Genomic DNA, 21367 nt, shown 5'->3' with positions numbered 1-21367 from the left:
ATTCCCTGTGCTATACCTTTCATCCACATGAGTTATTTATTTTATAACTGGAAGTTTATATCTCTTACGTCCCTTTAGCTATTTTGCCTATCTCTTCACTCCCTCCCTTTCGGCAACCACTAGTTTGTGAGTCTGTTTCTCTTTTGTTGTTGTTTGTTTGTTTGTTTGTTTGTTTTTTTAGATTCCACATATAAGTGAAATCATACAGTATTTGTCTTTCTTGGTCTAACTTATTTTACTTAGCATGATACCCTCCAGGTCCATTCATGTTATAGTAAATGGCAAGATTTCATTCTTTTTTTATGGTTCAGTAATATTCCATTGTGTATATTTATTTTTTTAAAGATTTTATTTATTTATTTGAAAGACAGAGATCACAAGTAGGCAGAGAGGCAGAGAGAGAGAGAGAGAGGAGGAAGCAGGCTCCCTGCCGAGCAGAGCCCGATGTGGGACTCGATCCCAGGACTCTGAGACCATGACCTGAGCCAAAGGCAGAGGCTTAACCCACTGAGCCACCCAGTCATCCTCCATTGTGTATATATACCATTTCTTCTTTATCCGTTGATCTATTGATGGATACTTCAATTGCTTCCTTATCTTGGCTATTATAAATAATACGGCAATAAACATAGGCGTGCATATATCTTTTCAAATTAGTTTTTTCATTTTCTTTGGGTAAATACCCAGAAGTGGAATTACTGGATCATATGGTATTTCTGTTTCTAATTTCGTGAGAAACCTTCCTACTGTCTTTCATAGTGGCTGCACCAATTTGCATTCCCACCCATAGTCTTATATAATTTTTAAAATACAAATCATACATCATGACAATTATTTCCACTTTATTATCAAAGCTCAGTGCTTTCATGCGCCTGGCTTGTGACAGCAGCTACACTTACTCTCTATAAGGATCCCATGGTAAGTAGAACACAAGACAACATAAAAGCCCCTGGCATGCACTATAAGGATAAATTTACAACCGCGTCGTGCATTGACCATGGCTCCCAAAATGTTGGTGCCTGGATGGCAATCTGATAAAATTTTAATGATTCCATTGGGAACACATTATATACAGTTTTTAACTGATAATTTTTTTCTTTACTATGAGGTTATGACCTTTCTTCCTTTTGATGTTTTAAATGCCAATTTTGAGTGTAATGATGGTGGTGGTGTTGAATTCCTTGACCTAGCAAAATTAAAAGGTAGGTAACTTTAGTTTTACTTCCAAACTTTCTTTTGAAATTATTCCCAGTCTATAAAATCTCAAAATCTGGAATCCTCTGTCTTAAAGTATACTATCCCTGAAGTCGGTGAGCATTGTTTCAGTTAACTATGAAGGGATCAGAGTCTCTGGCCACCATGCTGTTGGTAGATAAGGGCTGAACCAATCAGGAGTTTTTAAGGAAGTTCTTCTCATGCTGCAGGGAATAAAGCACCATTGCAAGCTAGTACTAAAGAAGGACGCCAGCTTCAGTACCCTGACAGACCTGGGTTTGAATCAGATCCTTGATGCACAAACAAATTAGCTCGGTGTTCTGTGGAGTATCATGGAGAGCCAACAAATTAGATGAAAATAGAAGTTTGAAGAAATGGGGCATGGAATGCTCTCCAGAATGGGTGACCAGCAAGATGAATTTTCAAGAGTAAGTGAAAATTCACCAAAGGAGAGGGAGGAGGGAAGGAAGCTCCAGCAAGGGTCAGCGGCACGTGCAGAGAAATTCAGGCATGAAGCCATAGCAAGCAGGAAGCATAGGGTCCAGGATTACTGACCCCAGATCGGCATGCCTGAAGGACATACAGATGGAAATATTCGATACATCTGGTGGCTTCTACTTATTCGGCTTATGTGAACTTTTAATTATTAAAGTAAACAATTTGTTTATATCACAAAATAATGAAATGTCCCACTGAGGTAGCAAATTCTTCATTCTGAATACTTTGTTTTTCTAAAAAACAGGTCCCCAGGGTAATGAACTCATGATGATTTTTAAAAAAATCTTCCCAACAATAACATTTTAATTGTATCTATTTTTACTAGATGCTTATTCAGTTCTTACTTATATTCCCAGATTTAAAAATATCTGACAGCAAAGTTAGCCATTTTACTAGGAAATTTAAAGGAAATATGGGGGAATACCTGGGTGGCACAGTTGGTTAAGCACCTGCCTTCAGCTCAGGTCATGATTTCAGGGTCCTGGGATGGAGCCCCACATTGGGCTTTTTACTCAGTGGGGAGGCTGCTTCTCTCTCTCCCTCTGCCCGCCACTCCCCCTGCTTTGTGTGCTTTCACACTCTCTCTCTTTCTCTCTCACACACACAAATAAAGAAATTAAATTTTTAAAAAAAGGAAATAAGATTTGAATTCAGACTTCAGTTCTACTAACTAGGATGTAAATATTTGGTAACTCACTACAACGGGCTAAAGGAGAACTAAGAATGTTACTACCTAAGAAAAGACTTTCATTACAATTCTAATAAGTCTGGCTCAACAAATGGGTCGTTCTTCATGGAGTTTTTGTTGATTGTTATTAGAAATTTTGGTGTTACTTTGATCTAAATGAAATGTTCCAAAATACAATGTGTCTGAGTCCAATAACGGATATTCACGTGCTTATGTAGCAGAATTTTTTTTTTATTCGCAGAAGAAAGCTATGTTGCCACATGTCTACTCAAATAAATTCACATTACCGTGTAAACTGACTCATTTGTAAGGAACAAGTCTACATAGCAAAAAATATAACATCCATCAGAAAGTATGCACACCGGAAACATTGAAATGGACAGGTTTCTCATTTTCCCCTTGTTTTAATGTGCTATCGCTTGACCTTTACCAGCACCCCGACTCTAGCACAGATGCTGAAATGTAGAATCATAGAAAATAGGAGGATAGGGGTAGGAGGAGGGGAAGTACGAAAAAATGGGGGAGCAGGAAAGGCAGGATACAGTTTCTCAAGATAGGAATTTAGGGGGAAAATGCCCTGACAAGGGAATTCCAACTTGAAAGACTATCTTCCCCAGCTAGGTGGCATCTAGAACCTATGATTGCCATTCAGAGAAAAGGAAAAAGGGGAAAAGGAATGTAGCGTTTTCTCCTTAGGGCAGAAGGGGTTGTTTCTCTTCATTGAATGCATGGACTTAAATGTGGAACCACAGACTTCATAGTGAAAGCAAAGGAAACCATAAGATAAACAGTAAAAATGATTTGTTGATATGATGTTATTGTAGCTTTTATGTATATTTGGTCAAGCAAAACATGGTTTTTTCATGCAATGCTTTAAGCACAGCTTTCAAGAGGAAAACAATAGCCATTTGTTCTGATAAGAATGCATATTCAATTGTGGACAGATCTTGTAGCATTATTTTTTTTCTTACAGCAATGACATTTGGTGTTTTTGGGGGGATTGAAACAATGATACCATCCTTCAATTTACATAGAACTTATGAAGCTCTATGTAATCCACAAGCAAGAGAAAGGACAGTATAAATAATGTCTCCTACCTATTAAGTTGCTTTCCATTTGTGTTGAGACCAGAACTTGGCACCACCTTTGGTTTCATTTCCTACCATGGCTCTCTGAGCCTGACATGTTCTCTGCAAGCTCTGTCTGTCCCTTTATCATTTGATCTCTGTAGTCCAGAGCCTAAAAGGAGTTCACTAAGTTTGTTCGTTTGTTTGTTGACTAAATGAATAAGAAAGCGAATAACCTCAGGCTAGACGTGATGAAGCATAAATAATATTACAACTAATATTTACAGTTTGCAGAGCACTTTCATTATCTGACTTCCCACTCAAAGTCATGGTATGAGGTAGATCTCTCCTATCTCTAGTTTACAAGCTTCTGAACAGAAACTCAGAGAGGTTAAGTAGGCTACTCGAGAGCACAGCCAATGAAGTCCCTTAGTTGGAATTCAAACCCAGATCTTCCCTAAATTTCATATACTTTCTACTCCGTTCTGCTGTTTCCAGAGGCCTTATCCACAAAGATTAGAAGCTGAAAAGATTTTATCTCATATATTGAATTTTATTCAGGATGAAATAAGTAAAGCATTCTATTTTTTTAAGAGTTCAGAATATTAATAACATTGTATGAATGCTCACATTCATTCGGTTTATTATTTTGGGTAAATATGAAAGGAGAAGAACCAGCAGTGCAAGTTTACTATCTTGAGAGATTTGGCAGCATTTTATAAACCTGCCCTGCTAGGTCGCCCTCAGTGAGGTGAGTGCTGCTGTCCGTTCGTGCCGATGGACTGAATTACAGCCTAGAGACGTGTAACTTTCGCTTATAGAACCGAAGGCTGGTGGGTACAAAGCATTCTATTGTAATCCTTGGAAAATATTTTTAAATATATATTTCCCCTTGGCAATCCCATAATGACTTCCTTTCATGTAATCTCTTTATTAATGGATTGATACCTTGAAGGGCACCAGCATCCAGGAGGGTGTCAGTAGCATGCTGTCCCCAGAACTGAGTGAGTGACAGGTGCCTGCTGCCACCTAGACTTGCAACTGAAAAGAGCAGAGATGGCTCCACTCAGTGTGTTCCTGTCTCCCAAACAGTCCAGAGTCCAGCAAGTGAGAGGCCTTTACCTGTCTCTATTATTTCACCGCATCCATCCCCTTTGTCACCCCAGGGGAGCATAATGTCAGTGGACCCTACTCAAAGGTTCTGGAAAACGGATCCGAGGTAGATCATTTGTAATACTTGCCATTTATTAGAAATGGGTTGCTGTCTGGAGGAAAAATATTGGAAATAGCTAGTCAGGGCTTAAGAGTATGCATTGCCCCCATCTTCAATCACCCTCTTAGAATACCTTTTATTCAAAAAAACAGCTTCCGGTCCCATTCATTCCCAGTTTAGAGTATTGATATCTGCTCATGGCTGGCTGCCTTTTCTGCTGTATGTGCGCACTCTAAAGCAATTGCACATTCTAAAGAAATTGTGACAACTAACCCAAGTAAGAGTAGAAAATCCTAAACACAGGATGGTTGTTTCAGGTTAGCCTAGAGAGCTACCTGTCAGTGTATTTTAGGAGGTTTCGTTGTTCAATGTATTTGATTGAAACGACGGTTGAGCGTGACTGGTCTCTCCTGATCTCTCCTCTTTGCCCACCATTTGCCTCACAGGCTCAGCCTGTTCTTTGTAAATGTAGACATCATGCCAGCTTCCCTCCTCCGCCTTCCTCTCATTTGGTCAGGCTCCCTGCAGAGAGCTGACCCACAGCTCCTGCTCTCACTATGGCCTCTATTGTGAAGACTCCAACTTACTTGGTCCAGCTCTGCGGCTTCCTCCGGGGTCCCGAACCCTCCCCTGGACCTACAACTCTCTAACTGCACTTCTCGCTCTTTAAGAAAGCTCAGAGAAGGAAGAGTGAGGGTATGATCAGGGAAAGTGTCAGGGAGGGAGCAGAGCTTAAACTCACTGTCATGGTAGTTAGACTCTTCTGTATCAGAACTGTCCAGATAGAGCTTCAATATTAAGAAAATTTACTGAATTATTGACACTCAACCCTATGCCTGATATGCATCCAGTGGGGGTGGAAGTTCAAATCTGAGTTTCTCAACTAACAAGCTGTGCTTGTTAGAGAATCACAGAATTAAGTTTTTGGTGAAAGAACTCAGTAGGAGGTAACATAACCATCATGAGATCCTTGGTGGTCATATAGACCCCAGAGCTCTGGAGAGGTTCCCAGCACACTTACTGTGGGCAACCGAGACACCATGGGGAGGAAATGGGCAGTTCTACAAGGCAAACATATCTTGCCAAGACATTTGATTGGAAATTAGAAAAGAAAAAAAATAAACAGATCACAGGACCCAACTTCAAGAAATGCAAATATGCATACTGATAGACACTTTGCTAATATTTAAAATATCAGGCACATCAGCTTTAATACAGTCCTCTGCTCTATTTTCTCTGTGCACTGTGTATTACTTATATATTCAGGAACATTTTGGTAGGAATAATCAAAGGAAGAAATTTTTAAAAACCAGCCAGCTAATTGGGAAATGAGCTAATTCTAAAGCCACAGTGATGATCATTGTGGGAGGAGGTGGCCATCATTTAATTGTTCTTCCTCTGGAGAGAGTCAGTAGGGTGGGTTTTGCCAAGTGTCCTGAAGCAAATAGTACTATAAAGCTCCATGTGGAGTAGGACTATTGTCCCTCCAAATATAGTCCCTTTGTGTTGAGGGCCAAGAAATCCAATGACAGAACGAAACTGTGGAAATCTGCCCAGAAACTTTTGTAAAGGGCAATCCCTTTGTAGAACTCACAAATAAAGAAGCACCACAGTGCTCTTTTTTCAGGAATTCTTTAAATTATTTGATTGTAAATGAACAATACAGGGTAGTTTGTGACCAAAGAGGTTCACATTTTACGTGTGTTCCCCAAAGGAAGAAGTGATAGGTATAGTAAACACAGAGAGATTAATATAAAATCTGAATTCTAATGCATATCTTAGGCTTTAGTAGATTCAGGGTCTAGTTCTGAGACACAGATGGGGAGAATATATACCAACCTTTAAACTGGATCCAGAAACCCTCTCCAAATTGCTCCTCCCCTACATGGGTAACAAAGCGTGCCATACGTTTTCTATAAAATCCTACGCTTTAATAAATCATAATACTTACTAAAGGGTATTACCATTGTTGTTACTTGTTTGTCTCCCCATGTAAGGAAGGTCTACATCTGTCATTTCTTTATGCCTAATACTTAGCATAGTACATGACACATAGTAGATACTCATTAATAATAATACATAGTTGTTGAACTCATACATATCCCCATTGGTAAATCATTTATAATCAACATATGTTTTAATATGTTTTACTAACAGGGACATTCGCTGCTGGTTTGTTGGCCACTCTATAGGTGAATTTGACGTTCTTGATTAACAAGTTGTATGTTTACTCTGTATATAATATGTTTTGCTAATCACTACAGAGGACACAGAGATGAGACTCCACCTAACCCCAGGTTTATCCCCAGGCTAACGTGAAACACTCCTCTTTAACGCACGGTGAATCATCACCTGTCAATTCTCTGAAGGTTCAGTGACTAGGATGCAGTAGGTACTCATTAAAGGTCTGGTGAAAGAGTAGATAAATGAACCCATCTAGTACTTGCAGCCAATTTGCCATCAAAAGCTTGGGGCTAATAGCTATCAGTGTCCTAATGAAATCCTTTCATCTTTCATGGGCTCTTTTTCTCAGCCAATTATAGTCAACATTCTTAATATTTAACTGGCATGTAAGAGCCTTAAAGGCAGGTACCAACTACATTGATCTTATTCACCATTGTAACTCACTCTCCAATACATAGTAGATGATCAGTAAATATTTGCTGAATTAAGTTTTTAATGTTTTCTTTTTAGTCTTTGCAGAGGAGATGCCAAAAGTAGACAAATGGCTATGATAGAAAATACATACTAAAAGAGAAATAAAATGTTTTGGCGGACTCACTTCTGACCAAGATCATGTCCTGTTGTAGAGGTACAGTATTTTTATAAATAAAATTTATAAATTGTAATAACATTTTGGGTAGATCTTGAAGAGAAAGATAGAATTTCAATTGATGTCCAGAAGAGCATTAAATTTTACTTAAAAAAACCTTATTTTTCAAAGTTACAGAATTCCTTGATTCAAAGTTGTGGAGTTTTAAAAATATGCAGAGTTCTTATCTTTAAGTGTGCAAGAAAAAGAAAGTATTTTTAAGCTGAATATTTTTAATCACATGGAGTGTTGATAAATTTTTTAAAAAATTTAAGAGGGAGGGCTTTCAGAATTTAATTCTGTGAAATTAGTGTTAAGCTCTAAAACCCATTCCTATAAAAATTTAAAACATTTTGGTACAAATGATAGGCTTTAGCTCTTTTCTTAAAAATAAAGTCTGTCTTAATAAGATCTTTAAGAAAAATAATTTTACTTTCACTTATAAGTAATATTAAAAATACAATCCAAGTGAGAAACATTCAAACCAGTGCCTAAAACATTCGTCTAATCATGTAGGAATCTGTGGCTCAGCAGAAAGATCAAAAACGTCAAAATTAAAGGCCCGGGCCTGCATTGTGTCTGCAAACAGCAGATTTCACAACCTGGGAAAGTCCAACACACCCATCTTCCTGGTTGACAAAAAGAGGGGGTCATATTAGAACAGCACCTCTCAAAACTTTAGTATGTCACCAGTCACCTGCAAATCTAGTTAACATGCAGATTCTGAATGAGTAGGTGGGAGAGTTGGTGGGAGGGGGCAGGGAGAGAGATTCTGCAGTTCCAGTAAGCTCCCAGGTGTTGCCCGGGCTCCTGGTTGTTGACCTCACTATGAGTAACAAAGCATTGGAAACTTCTTGAGGTTTTCTGCTACCTGAGGATCCTAGGTAAGGTGTACAGGTTTCTAGCGTGAAAACTGTTACCAGAACTGGAATATGATTCAACTACAAACACTTCTGGAAATCCTTCTCATCTAATGTGCACAGTGCTTATCACTACTTTACCCCTTTAATTTAAAGGAATCATCTTCTCTAGATGTCACTGGCATGCAGTATACTCTTCTCCCTGATTTCCCCCTGACAAGCCTCAGAACATAGTAGTATTTAAATACCACTGTATAATGTAATTTGCTTTAAGTAAATTTCGGCTCCTTTAGGAATTTGGCCAGCAGTGATTGTACCATCTGTCAATGAAAAATTCAAATAATAATTTCTTGAGCCCTACCATGTGTCAAAGATTGTATCATGCAAGGTGTATATCATTTTATTTTGAAATGATATCCAATAAATGATATTTATTTTGAAATGATATGAAATGAAACCATATCTTTTATTTTGCAAATAAGGGCATTGAAGCTAAGCATGAAGTCTATAGCTATCCATCTAGTAAGAGGAGTCGTGATTTGAACATAAGTCTTTTTTTTTTAAGATTTTACTTATTCATTTGATTGAGAGAAAGAGAGCACAAGCAGAGGGAGAGGCAGAGGGAGTAGGAGAAGGAGACTCCCTGCTTAGCTGGGAGCCAGACATGGGGCTCCATCCCTGGAATGGAGATCATGACCTGAGCCGAGGTCACCCTTGAAACTAAGACTTGCAGGCTCCCAGCCTGTGCTCTTTCTACTCTACCTCACTGCCTCTCTGGGGGAGGCATAAGACAGGACCAGTGTGGGGGTCTGAAGATGTACGTGACACATTGGGGGCTTCAAGAAGTTTGCAATAAGAGCAGTAAGAGATGACACAAAGCAAATCAGAATGAAGTGGCCAATGACTATAACAGAAATAAGTTTCAGAGGAATACAGAGAAGGGAGGAGACCACGTATGCCGGAAAGGCCTGGAAAGGCTTCCCACAGAGGGGGCCATTGAGTCAGGTCTTGAAAAACTGAGTAGGAATTAAAGGAGCAGAGAAGAGAGCTTCATAGGCAGTGGGGACAGGAGTGAAATCTCTTTTCTTCTAAATATTACAAATTCCAAGGCCTTTTCAGGCAACCAGAGTGGAGTCCTCAATGACAGGCCTTTATGGCCAGACCAAAGAATTTCAATCCCATCCTTTTCTCGCTGGGGGACCTCTCCCTGTTTATGAGTGATATAGCAGAACCATGCTTTAGAGGATTATTCTGGCAACCAGAAATGAGAAACACTGGAGCTGCAGAAGCAGGAGGCAGGAGGGCAGGAGGTCAGTTGTTGTTGTTGTTTTATCTGTAAAATGAGGAAACCACGGTAACCACCTCGAAGGGTTGTTCTGAGAATTAGAGAGGCAGGACATAAAGAACTTAGAATGGTGCCTGACACATGGTGTCAACAAATGTGCACTATCCTTACTTCTGCTCTCTTGCTGTGAAGGTGAATGAGCCCAAATCCTGCATGTGTTTCCACTTAGCAAACATTTGAGTCAGTTCCTAACTTCCAGAACCTCTTAGTACAATGTCAGGCATGTGGGAGGACTTTACTGCCAGGTAGCATGGCGGGGGTCACCATTACCCTCCTCTTCTCCTTCCCCCCCTCCCCAGGCAGGTGTTCCTTGCACTGTCTTTTCTCTAACCTGACAAATCTTCAGGGCAGCACAGTGACTGTCCTTTGGCTTAACGTTGCTTTGTTCTTGTATCAGTCTTTCTCGCTTTAATTCTACATGAGCACGTTCTCTGCTTGTAGGCACAAGTATAAAAGGAGGACTATAATTCTGAGAACTATTTAAAAATAAGTGGGTGAGCCCTGGTTTTCTAAGAAAAAGAAACTCAAGGTGGAAATTCCCAGAGAAGAATTTGACTAAGAGTGGCATTTGAGATGTATCAGCAGCTTCGGGTTTTCTTAAGTCCTGCTCTATAAACCAAGGCTTAATACAAGTAAAAGGCATATTAACTATCTTTGATCTGCCCAGAGTCCGATCTGGAAGAGGAGAGAGAGAAGAGGAGATACAGCGTGGGAAGTGGGGAGAAAGTACCAGTCAGGGCACTGGGTGCCCATGCTTCAACCCCACTGGGTGGCCACATGCCCTTGTGCAAGTTGCTTTTTTTCCTTACATGCAGAGTGAAAATGCCATCCAGCCTACTTGCCTTTCATCCAACATTGCATCCTACCAAAATGTAGTATTCACTCCCAGATGCCAGGCACTGGACCAAGTTCTGTGATACAATAATGAGCAAAAGTACATGTGGTCCCTGCCTTCATGGGATGTACAAACTAGGGGAATAGACAGATATTAATTTAATACTCCCTCCCCCCTTATCACAATTCACTGTGACAGGCCACAAGGGAAATGTTACAGGGCGCTGCAGGGAACTCTAGAGAGGCAGGGAAAAGGTCCTTGAGGGAATGGGCGTTGAGTAGTGGTTGATGATACCAATCTAGGCGTACTTGGTGTTATAGCCCAGGAAGAGGAAATGGGATGTTTACTGCCCTCAGAAAGAAGACCAGTGTTCCTGGAACACAGAGCAAGAGGAGGGATGTGATTATTGAGGCTGCGAGAGGAAGCAGGGGTAAAACTAAACAGAGCCTTCTATGCCCTTTTAAAGGATCATTTTAAAGGGTTGTGTTCATTATCAAGTACAATGAAGGGTTTACATTTATCATTTTAAAATCTTTAAAAATTATAAAATACTGAAAAATGAAAGGTAGTTTCATTACCATCACAAGTATTGTCTTTCTGGAGTTATACTAAAAGAATTGTTCTCAATATCACTATATAGCTTCAAACAAGCATCAAAGGAAGGAATCAAACAAGGAATCAAAGAACAAAGTTTGTCTATTCACTGGGTCATAAAATACTCTCCAAAGGAAAGTCTAGGCATCCACCTTTTTGGTACATAGAATGCTGGGGATTTCATGGAACCATAAACTTTCAGTTTGGAAAGGATTTTCCTCGCTAACCTATGACATTTCCAATATGGAAATCGAAAGCCTCTGGGGATGAGGACCTCTGAGCTACTAAAGACAACTGAGTCTATCTTTGTGCTTTGAACTTGATTCAAACTTCTCGCTCACATTTTGGAGGGGAACCTACATGATGAGGTTGGGGGAGAGAGACACTAACCTTACAGTGTCACATATGTAATCTAATTCAACCCTCACAAGAGCTTTCTGAGGCCTAACCTCAGTTTTATAGATGAGAAAACAGAGGTGAGGAAAAACGAATGAATTTTTATTTGCCCAAGCTTATAGAGTTAATAAGTTGCAGAGCTTGATTTGAAAACACATTGACTTGACTCCAAAGCCACTGTTCTAGCCGTTTTCTGGCTGTATTGTTCTAGAACTATACCTTAGAGTCATGTAAAAAATACTTTGATCGTTGCAGCACATCTTTAGAAAATCTGATAAAATCTAATGCTTGTGCCCTAGAGAAGTGAATATATGCACAAAATTTTGCAATCAATTCCAGTATTTATTTATTTATGTTTCAAGATTTTATTTATTTATTTGACAGAGAAAGACACAGCGAGAGAGGGAACACAAGCAGAGGGAGTGGGAGAGGGAGAAGCAGGCTTCCTGCTGAGCAGGGAGCCTGATGTGGGGCTTGATCCCAGGACTCTGGGATCATGACCTGAGCCGAAGGCAGATGCTTAACGACTGAGCCACCCAGGGCCCCCCAGTTCCAGTATTTAGATGGCTTATAGATCATAAGTTAATACACACATGCTGTGATGTGCATTGGTTAGAACAGGAGCTTCTCTGGGACAGAGGTCATCGCTTGGTGTATTCATTGCTGCATGCTCAGCACTAAGAACATTTCCAGGCACCGAGCAGAAGTTCAAAAAGTAGTTGTTGAATAAAAGTGATTCCAAATGCCTGGGCCCACTCACCTAATTACTTAGAGCAGGGTGACAAAAATCTAGTATAGAGGGGTTGCTTCTGTGCAAAATTTAGGAGAACCACAGAGTGACTTCCCAACCTTGAGCCCAGGGGACCCAAGGAATACTAAAAGGGACCGTCCACATCCAGATCTGAGTCACTATGGGCCAAGTTTCTTTTGTTTTGTTTTGCTGTTTAAAATCACTTCCTCTTCCCCCCACTCTCAGAAAAGGATAGTGTCTTTCAAAGTTTCTTTTTAAATTAGAATTTCAAATACACTGGTAAAAACGACACTTCTGAGTCAATTTTCAGGGAGTATTTGGATAAAGAGTATATATATACCACGTTGTCCAAATGCCTCCTGGTGTCACCCCTATAGTAATTAAATGGATTTCGCTTATTTTGGGGAGGCTAGAACTTTAGGATTCTTATGTGTATTTCAAAGCTGAAGTAAATATCAACTCTTAGAAAACAGCTGTAAGGACATAACATGTTGTCTAGCCCAGGTTTTAAAACCAAGAATAGCCAAGAAGATCCTTTCCAATCTAGAGGTTGCGTCTGTGCCGTTGACAGTTCTTAGTGTTCTCTGGGGAATTTTCCCCAAAAGGCTACATTCAAGAAGGGATACAAAGTCCTCTTTCAACTAGTTATTTTTTTCTTGGTTTAGATGCTGACCCAGTTGAAATGAAGGATGGGAAGGGAATCAGATATAGTTGGCATGTATATATATTATATTTTATCTCTATATATAATCTATGTGTACTTATATACATATGAACCATATATAGATAAGGAAAGGAACACTTGAAGTGACTCAATACTTTGCACAGTAAGTTGTAGAACTGGGACATTATTTGGTGTTTTGAACAGGTGAGTAATATGATGGAAGTGCTGAGAAGCTGAGGGTTCTGTGGCATTCAGGTGGTACTCAGGTAGTCAAGGGTAGGCACAGAGACAAACCAGGATGGTCAGGGTCACTGAGGCGAGAGGGCTGGTCCCCAAATAGTGGAGGTGGCAAGGCAAGAAGGAATGGATGGGAGAATCATTTTGTAAAAGGAATTAGTAGACTTCTCTCTCTCTTTCTCATTCTCTCTCTTTTTCTCTTTTTCTTGTTTTGAACACTAATATTGCCTTATTTTGCCTAATATGGTGTAGGCACTGAAGAAGTTCAAGCTATTTTAGACAATAGCTATCATTTTTGGGCAGATTTTCCTCCTTCCTATCTTTCATCTATGAAACACAGATGCAGTTGGAAATAAGCCAAGGCTGAGGTCTTTCTCCACAGCTCCTGAAATGAATCACTGGTTAGGCCTCAGCCCCTCATTATATAAGAAATACTAGTCATATGACAGAATATTTAGAAAATGGAAATTTAAAAGATGTCACCCATAATTCCACCACCCTAAAAGTGGACATAATTATATTTTTGATGTGTTTTCTTCTACTCTTTTTTATTATGCATTAATTTTTTTTTAACAAAATGTAATTGTAGTAGATACCACACCATTGTGCACCCTACATTTTCCAATTGCAACAATACACTGATTAACAGAACGCTATGGGCCTGGATTTTCTGAAGTAATCCATATTGAGAAAGAAGCCAAGGCCAAGGATAGTTCTTGAGACCCCTAAAGTCAGAGAAGGAGAGAGGGTATTTTAAGTTTATTAAAGACTACAAGTAGCTTTTGGTATGTTCTACCTTTTCTATGCAGCAAACACATTTTTGGTATTTTGTATTTTCCTGGGATTGATTAGTGTTGAGTCATTGGTGGAGCAACGTCAAGAAAAGGTAATCACGCCCAGCTATCTGTGGTTGTACTTGGTCTGTTTAGACAGGTCTGTGTCTCAAGAGGTGGTGTGATTGTGATGATGCTCTCAGAGGTTGGCCAGAAGCCACTTCGTGTTTCAATAAATATCAAGTTCCAAAGAAATAATAACATGAGAAATCTCAGGACAATCTTTGTATATTTACACACACATATATATTCCAGAATAGAAAGGAACTCCCCCAGAAAGGCTGTATGAGACAGACATAACAGCCAAGCAATACCTTTTTCTTCCCTTAATTCAAAGGACCACCAGGAAAAAGAACCTTCAAGGGAAGCAAGGGAGGCTTCAATGGGGATAGGTTTGGAAATCTGCCTTATCTTCAGAAGCAGCTTTGTACTGATGTTGAAAGCACATTAGACAAAGGATAGTTTGTCTCACAATGCCAGAGTACCATTTCATGGGTAGATTCAGTACTTCTAAATGTGCTGTCACTATGAACCCTTCGAGCAGACCCCTCTTCCTTCTGCCTAAGCCTATAACTCCTGAATTCAGTTTGCCCTCTTAGTTCTTCACCATTCTTCACCATAGTCCTCCTCCTGAAAGGACAATGCCCTCCAGGAAATAGCTATAGCTAAAACTTAGCCCCCCTCTTTAGAGCTTTGATGGAACAAGGGAGAATAAATCATGAGGAACATTTAGGGGAGGGATGTGTCCTCCCAAGTTGAGTCTAAGAATCCAATAGATCTCTGTAACATGGGGATCTGAAATACTAAATCCTCTTGTTAATTAAACAAGGGATCATAGCATAGGAATATTGATGCATTTCTCTTTTTTTCTTTTTCATGAGGATTTTTTTTTTTCTTGATATTGTCTTCACCTTCTTCTCACAAGATAGTATCCCTCTGGGCTCAGTACGACTTTTCTGGTTGTGCAGAATGAATTTGGTCCTGTTCTGATCTAGATGCTCTGCCCCCGAGAAGCACCTCTTCACACCTCTGCCATAGCCCCTATAATGCAGTCTGGTGGTTGTAACTGTCCTCAGCTTTTGTCATGATAAGTCGTACTGTGGAGAAGGGGACAGTGTCATCTTCACCTTTGTAGCCCTGGTACCTAGCACTGTGCCTGGCATGAAGTATGCACTAAAAATGTTTGACTAGGAAAGGGCAAAAGAAAGATACTATAATATGAGTTAATTGATGGCTTTGTCTCTACTTATGAGAAACAAGATCTAATAAAAAATAATATTTTCATTATACCAGAATCACCTTTGGTGCAATCATTCCTCCCAATCCAAAATAGGAATCTCCCTTTGTTGCCCAGCCATAAACCCTGAAATTTGTCTTCCTCATCGCCTCAAAATTCCATTAATACTGATATCTAGGGCTCTAGAGAGCTCTCTTGCTACCTTCTCCACCTCTTAGTGCTTCTTTTTTTTAATGGGATGTGTTTTAATGCTGTTGCTCCTCCTTATACCACTTGTCCAATCTTTAAAGTATAGATTGATAGTCTTCTATTAAGAATAAGGAGGGAAATCACTCTATCCTATTCTTAGTGTACTGAGCTGAATTTATGCAAGAAGTTATGTTGGTTTAGATATATAAGAAATGCAGTTGCATCATTAATCCCACACCCTTATTCATCCACAGTTTATGGGCCAGAATTATTTACAAACTTTACTTAGTGCCCAACTGCTGCATGATGCCAGATGGGAAGCATTTACATAAAAAATGGAGTCTGGTTCCAGAGCAACAGGTCAGCATACTAACTAAATAGTGGTGTACCTTTCACTGGGCAATCTCAAATATTTACAAAACAGATAATGTGGAGAATCAATACAGGATTTTCCAAAGGACTCATCATAGGATTTCTTTAATGAGCAAGCTTCCTGTTTATATTCAAATTATAATTTGAGTCAACATTAAGAAAATATATTCACCTGTTTAAGAAAGGGAAAGAGTTTATAGAATCTAACCTGATTTAAAGGAGGAGAAATTTCTAAGTGCAGACAAATCCCAAAGGTCCCCTCTAGTAATCCGAGCAATCCTTAAAAAAAGGAAATGAAAGAAACACCCAAAATGAGCAATTACCTTTACTTTCAAGTAGGGCAAAAACACATAGATTCTAGAAAATACCAGACAGTAAATTAATTAAATCTCCAGCAAAATTAGTGTGAGGATTATGAAAATATATTTTTGAGCATGAAGAAGTAGAAGTGGTTGATAACTAGATGCAGAATGGGTCCATGAAGAGCAAGTGGCCTCATGTTGTTCACCTTTTAATTGAAGACACAGCAGCACTGCTTATAAAATTTGGGGCTGATTCAGAGCTAACGAAGATAGTGCCTTTTTCCCCCCTTCCTTTTTTTAATGCCTTTCAGCTTCTCTCTGTGGAATAAGGATTGCTCATCCCTCCAGGCTCCCTCATTTTTACAGGAAACCTTAAACTGCCCTTGATTTGTGGGTCAGACATATACTTTTGCCATGAACCATCAAAGTGAAATATGTGCATTTAAGGGTTTTTTTTTTTTTTTCTGGAGAAAAAGACCCTTGAATTATCTACTGTCCAGTTCTTATCCAATCAAATGTAATAACTACAACAACAGAAACATTTGTGATGATTGCCTAAAAAATATGCATCCATTCCTCTAGACGTTGTAGACATTCTAGATCTTTGGAAAAATTCAGATTATCATTTATTCAAGTATTTATTTAATCCTCTATTAAACCAACTTCTATTGATTTTCTGCTGTGTGTCAGGACTTGTGATAGGCGCCAAGTATGGAATGTGAATGAAATAGACACGGTCCAGACATGACAATCAGGAATTGAAAATATCTCAATAATTCCAATAAGTTGAAAGACCTGTTTTTTTTTTAAGTTTGAAAGGTCATTCATTAAATATGGAAAACACTCATTTAACAGCAGATTTTATGAAGACACATAAATACCACATGACTTAAATACTTAGGTTGACTGTAAAACAGTATGAGGGAATGGAGATAGGCTGCTACATAGCACTTAACATCAGTTTCTTTCCTATCTTCCCTGGCAGACTCTCCCTTGAGGGCAGAGACTACATCGTATTTACCTTTGTGTCTTCCATACTCAATACAATGCTGTACAAGCAGTCAGCCCTTGCTGGATTAATGATTGAGTAAATATAGATTGAAAAAATCAGACTTCACCTATTTTAGACTGTATCAATAAAAATACAGTGTCCTAAGTGTAGGAGGTATGCACAGTTTGTACCATATGCTGCTGTGCTTGACTGTGCCTAGAGCTCTAAGTTTAGGGGAGGTGCCATATTCTTAAAGTGGTACTAACAGATTGGACCAGATCCAAAAGATAGCAATTGGCTATCCGAAATTGTGTGTGGTTTGATGTAAAGGAGTGGTTAGCCTACAAAAAAGGAAGGAAGGAAGGAAGGAAGGAAGGAGAGAGAGAGAGAAAGAAAGAAAGAAAGAAAGAAAAAGAAAGAAAGAAGGAGAGAGAAAGAAAGAAAAGAGAAAAGAAAAGAAAAAGATAAAGATTCTTATAAGGAACAGTTTGGTTTTTTACAAACATCTGAAGGACAAGCATATGGAAGAAGGATTAGATTTGTCCTATTTAATTCTAAATGGCAGAATTAGAATCAGTGAATGAAATTATAAGGAAAAAGTTTCTTAAACAGTTTGTAGTCCTCAGTGAGATACAGCAATTCATTTATGTGGGTAGAGTATTACTTAACTGATCAGTGTAGTAGTTGAGTGGTTGGGCTAGAGGTTGTTTAATATCCTTTCCAATTCTAAGATGTAGAAACTTTATGCCAATAGGTGTTACAATGAATAAGTGGATTCCATATTAGCATGTAACAAGCTAATCTAATTAATGGACCACATAACGACTATTTACAGGTATTAACATGACTGTTAATACTAAATATTTTTGCAATTAGTCATGAAAATAGTTCTGAAGGCAATAGATTTTTGACAGGGTGAAAGGAGAGGAAATCACACAGTTCCAGATCTTTGAAACAACTTAGCAAAATGAAAGAATTTTGTTTTGGCTGGAACGATGGGTGTAGGCAATGAGCCCAGGACAAGTCAGACCAGATCGCTTGCCCTATGAACTGGGGCCGACGGTTGGGTCCCCAGGGGATGGCATGAGGGCAGGGCATGTGCTCTTGGAGACCCACAGAGGCAAAGTTAACCAAAGACGGTAGAGAGGGCTGAGACGAAATAAAGCAAATCTGTTACTACCCACAAGTCCAGCAGCAGGAGCTGGACTCTAACTCATCTAGAGCTGGTGAAGCTGAGTCAGAAGAGAATCCACTCTGAAATTTTTCATGGAGCGTCCTGTTCATGGCTACGAATGTGAGTGACTTGTCTGCCCTGGTCATTGGGCGAGTGGTGCATGCATACTGGGAAGGCTTATTGGCACAAAGGTGGGCACATACTCCACAAATCAATTGGTGGAAATCCTCAAAGTGAGCTTCAGAACCCACAGGAAGGCTTTGTCATTAACCCGCAACTTTCAGATTCAACTAGTTTCAAAAGCAGCCCTCTAAATCAGTTGGACCTTTTCCCTCCTACCACTTAGATTGCAAACATTTCTTTCCTGCTTGGCAGAACTACCTTGGCTCCCTCTGAACAGGCTGATGAGGAGGCTGGAATGTGTGTGAAGGAGTAAAGGAGCAGTAGACAGATGAAAGCACAGGGAGCCATTCCTGGCTTCTGTAAAGTGCACCTAGCTTTCTTGTGCATATACACAAGATTCCACGGAGCGCTACTTTTGATCATCTGTCAAAAGACTTGATAGCAAAAGTTTTGTTTAGAAGTTCAGATTTCAGAGTTTTGGCTGTATTTGGAATGTTCTCATTGGGAAGAAATTCGCTGGGCAAGGTAAGAGAATATGCAGAATTAGCCGTAAGGATGAACAGAAAGCAGAGGACAAGCAGCTTACTCTGTGAAAGGAGTTGTTTTTTTTTTTTTTTTTAAAGATTTTATTTATTTATTTGTCAGAGAGAGAGAGGGAGAGAGAGCAAGCACAGGCAGACAGAATGGCAGGCAGAGGCAGAGGGAGAAGCAGGCTCCCCGATGAGCAAGGAGCCCGATGTGGGACTCGATCCCAGGACGCTGGGATCATGACCTGAGCCGAAGGCAGCTGCTTAACCAACTGAGCCACCCAGGCGTCCCTGTGAAAGGAGTTGTTAAACAAAAAGATAGTCAAGCTCCTTCTTGACTTAAAGCTCCCAAGCTTTAAGATTGGGGTGGGTGTGTGTGGGGGGTCTCCAGTTCTGAACCTTGGGTTGCTTCTAAAAGGGCCCATGGTTCTCACCGGTTAATTAAAGGCTCTGAGCTGTGTAGTTTGCTCTCCAGACACTTTAACCACTACAAGAATTTAGCCATCCCATACTATGCTGTTGACCTATGAACAACACAAAGGGTTGGGGCACCTCCTTCCATGCAGTCTGTATATAACTTGGCTCCTCGAAAACTTAATAGCCCACTTGACCAGAAGCTTTACCAGTAATATAAACAGTCAATTAACACATACTTAATATGGTGTATGTGTTATATACCGTATTCTTAAAATAATATCTAACATTTTCATAATTTTTTTTCAGTATTTCTAGGCTATGTGGTTTGTCTGCAATTTTTTTTCAAATTGTTGCAAGTCTTCAAAAATGTTTCCAATATATTTATTGAAAAATATCTTCTTGGAAGTAGATCCCCACAAATAAGTCTGTGGTATGTAAGGGTCAACTGTATTTTCATTTAGGCATTCCAATATCTCATGCAGTTAAACAGGATTAAGATGATTTTCAATATATTCTATGAAAATCCTTTCCTCTAACCAGTTTCCCCAGCACACTCTCAGTGCCACAGTTTTCCCTTCCCTACCCCCTTTTGTGTGATAGTGGAAAGAGTTCAAATATCATCAGCTTGGAGAGAGACAGTGGCTCTATACTTGGTTGCTCTATGACCTAGGACATCTCTTCACTTCTGGGATTCTTAATTTCCTGTTCCATAAAATAGGATACCACAGGAGTTTGCTGTGGACATTAATGAAAGATGTGACTGGCACATAGAAGGTGCTCAACACTGTTAGTCCCTCCCACCTCTCCCTTCCTTGTTTGGTTTTTGTTGTTTGTTTGTTTGTTTGTTTGTTTTAAGATTTATTTATTTGAAAGAAACAGAGAGAGAGAGAGAGGAAAGGCATAGGGAGAGGGAGAGATCCCAGGCAGGCTCCACGCTGAACAGAGAGCCCAATGTGGGGCTCAATTCCAAGATCCTAAGATCATGACCTGAACCGAAATTGAGTTGGATGCATGCCCCTTCCCCTTCTCTGTTAATTGCTCTCTTTGGGTTCCAGTATTTATCTGTTTATCCCATCCCTGAAATAATATGAGAGAGGATTGCTCTTGACCAAAGTAGGAAAGAGGAGAAGAGGTGAAAACTAAAAGCTAGTGTCATCCATTTTCCTCATTTTTAAAGGGATTAGAAAAGAAGGAATCCAGCATTAATCTTGAAAGATACACTTGGGTTTTCAGCACTTCCTCTCTCCCTTTGATTTCTTCAGTGCTTAGTCACTCACCAGTGAAAATGAGGAGTTCTCTCAACTAGATGCACGGAGGATGTTATCAGCCCGGAAGATAGATGATCAGCAGTTTCTTGCTTCTACATTTACAACAAACAGAACAAAACTGCCCCTCCAGTGATTCTTATTTGTATCACTAGGACCAAAAATGGAAAAAAAAATTTTCATTAAAAGGGCATGGGTTTCATTAGCATAAAAGAAGGCATTAAGGATGCTAATAAGAAAGCAGTGTTACTTACCTGCTTTAAATATGGTATTTTGGGCATTTGAAATGGCAAAAACATGGGGAGCAGTTGCATACTTGAACTATAAAATAAAACTTAAGAGACAGAAATGTTGCTACATAATCCTTCATAGATCCCCTTATTAAACCTTACACTGATGTTTAGAAAAATAAGGCTCTGTTCTAAGTTGTCTGACCTCTTTTAATTGGGGGATAGAAATTCCCCTTTTTTTTCTTCATGTACTTTTAACTCTGGTTCTTCATTGCCAATCTCTCATGAAATACTATGTTTCCTGTTGTTGCATCTCTTTACCTATATATGAAAGGATGCATCTTTACATATATGTCAAAGGATACAAAATCATTGACGGGTTCAGAACAAAACACCTCAGGACTTTCAGTGCAGAACAGAGGCATTGGGATTTTTGTTTTTTAATACCAAACTGGCCATGATACACTGCAGTCCTTCTCAGAGAGAGTCATTCCATTTATTTTTTAAAACATAGCCAAGTCGCTAATGAATT

Source organism: Lutra lutra, chromosome 3 (assembly GCF_902655055.1).
Source record: "Lutra lutra chromosome 3, mLutLut1.2, whole genome shotgun sequence".
Classification (NCBI taxonomy): Eukaryota; Metazoa; Chordata; class Mammalia; order Carnivora; family Mustelidae; genus Lutra; species Lutra lutra.
The sequence above is the reverse complement of the archived record's forward strand: the minus strand, read 5'-3'. Positions refer to the sequence as shown.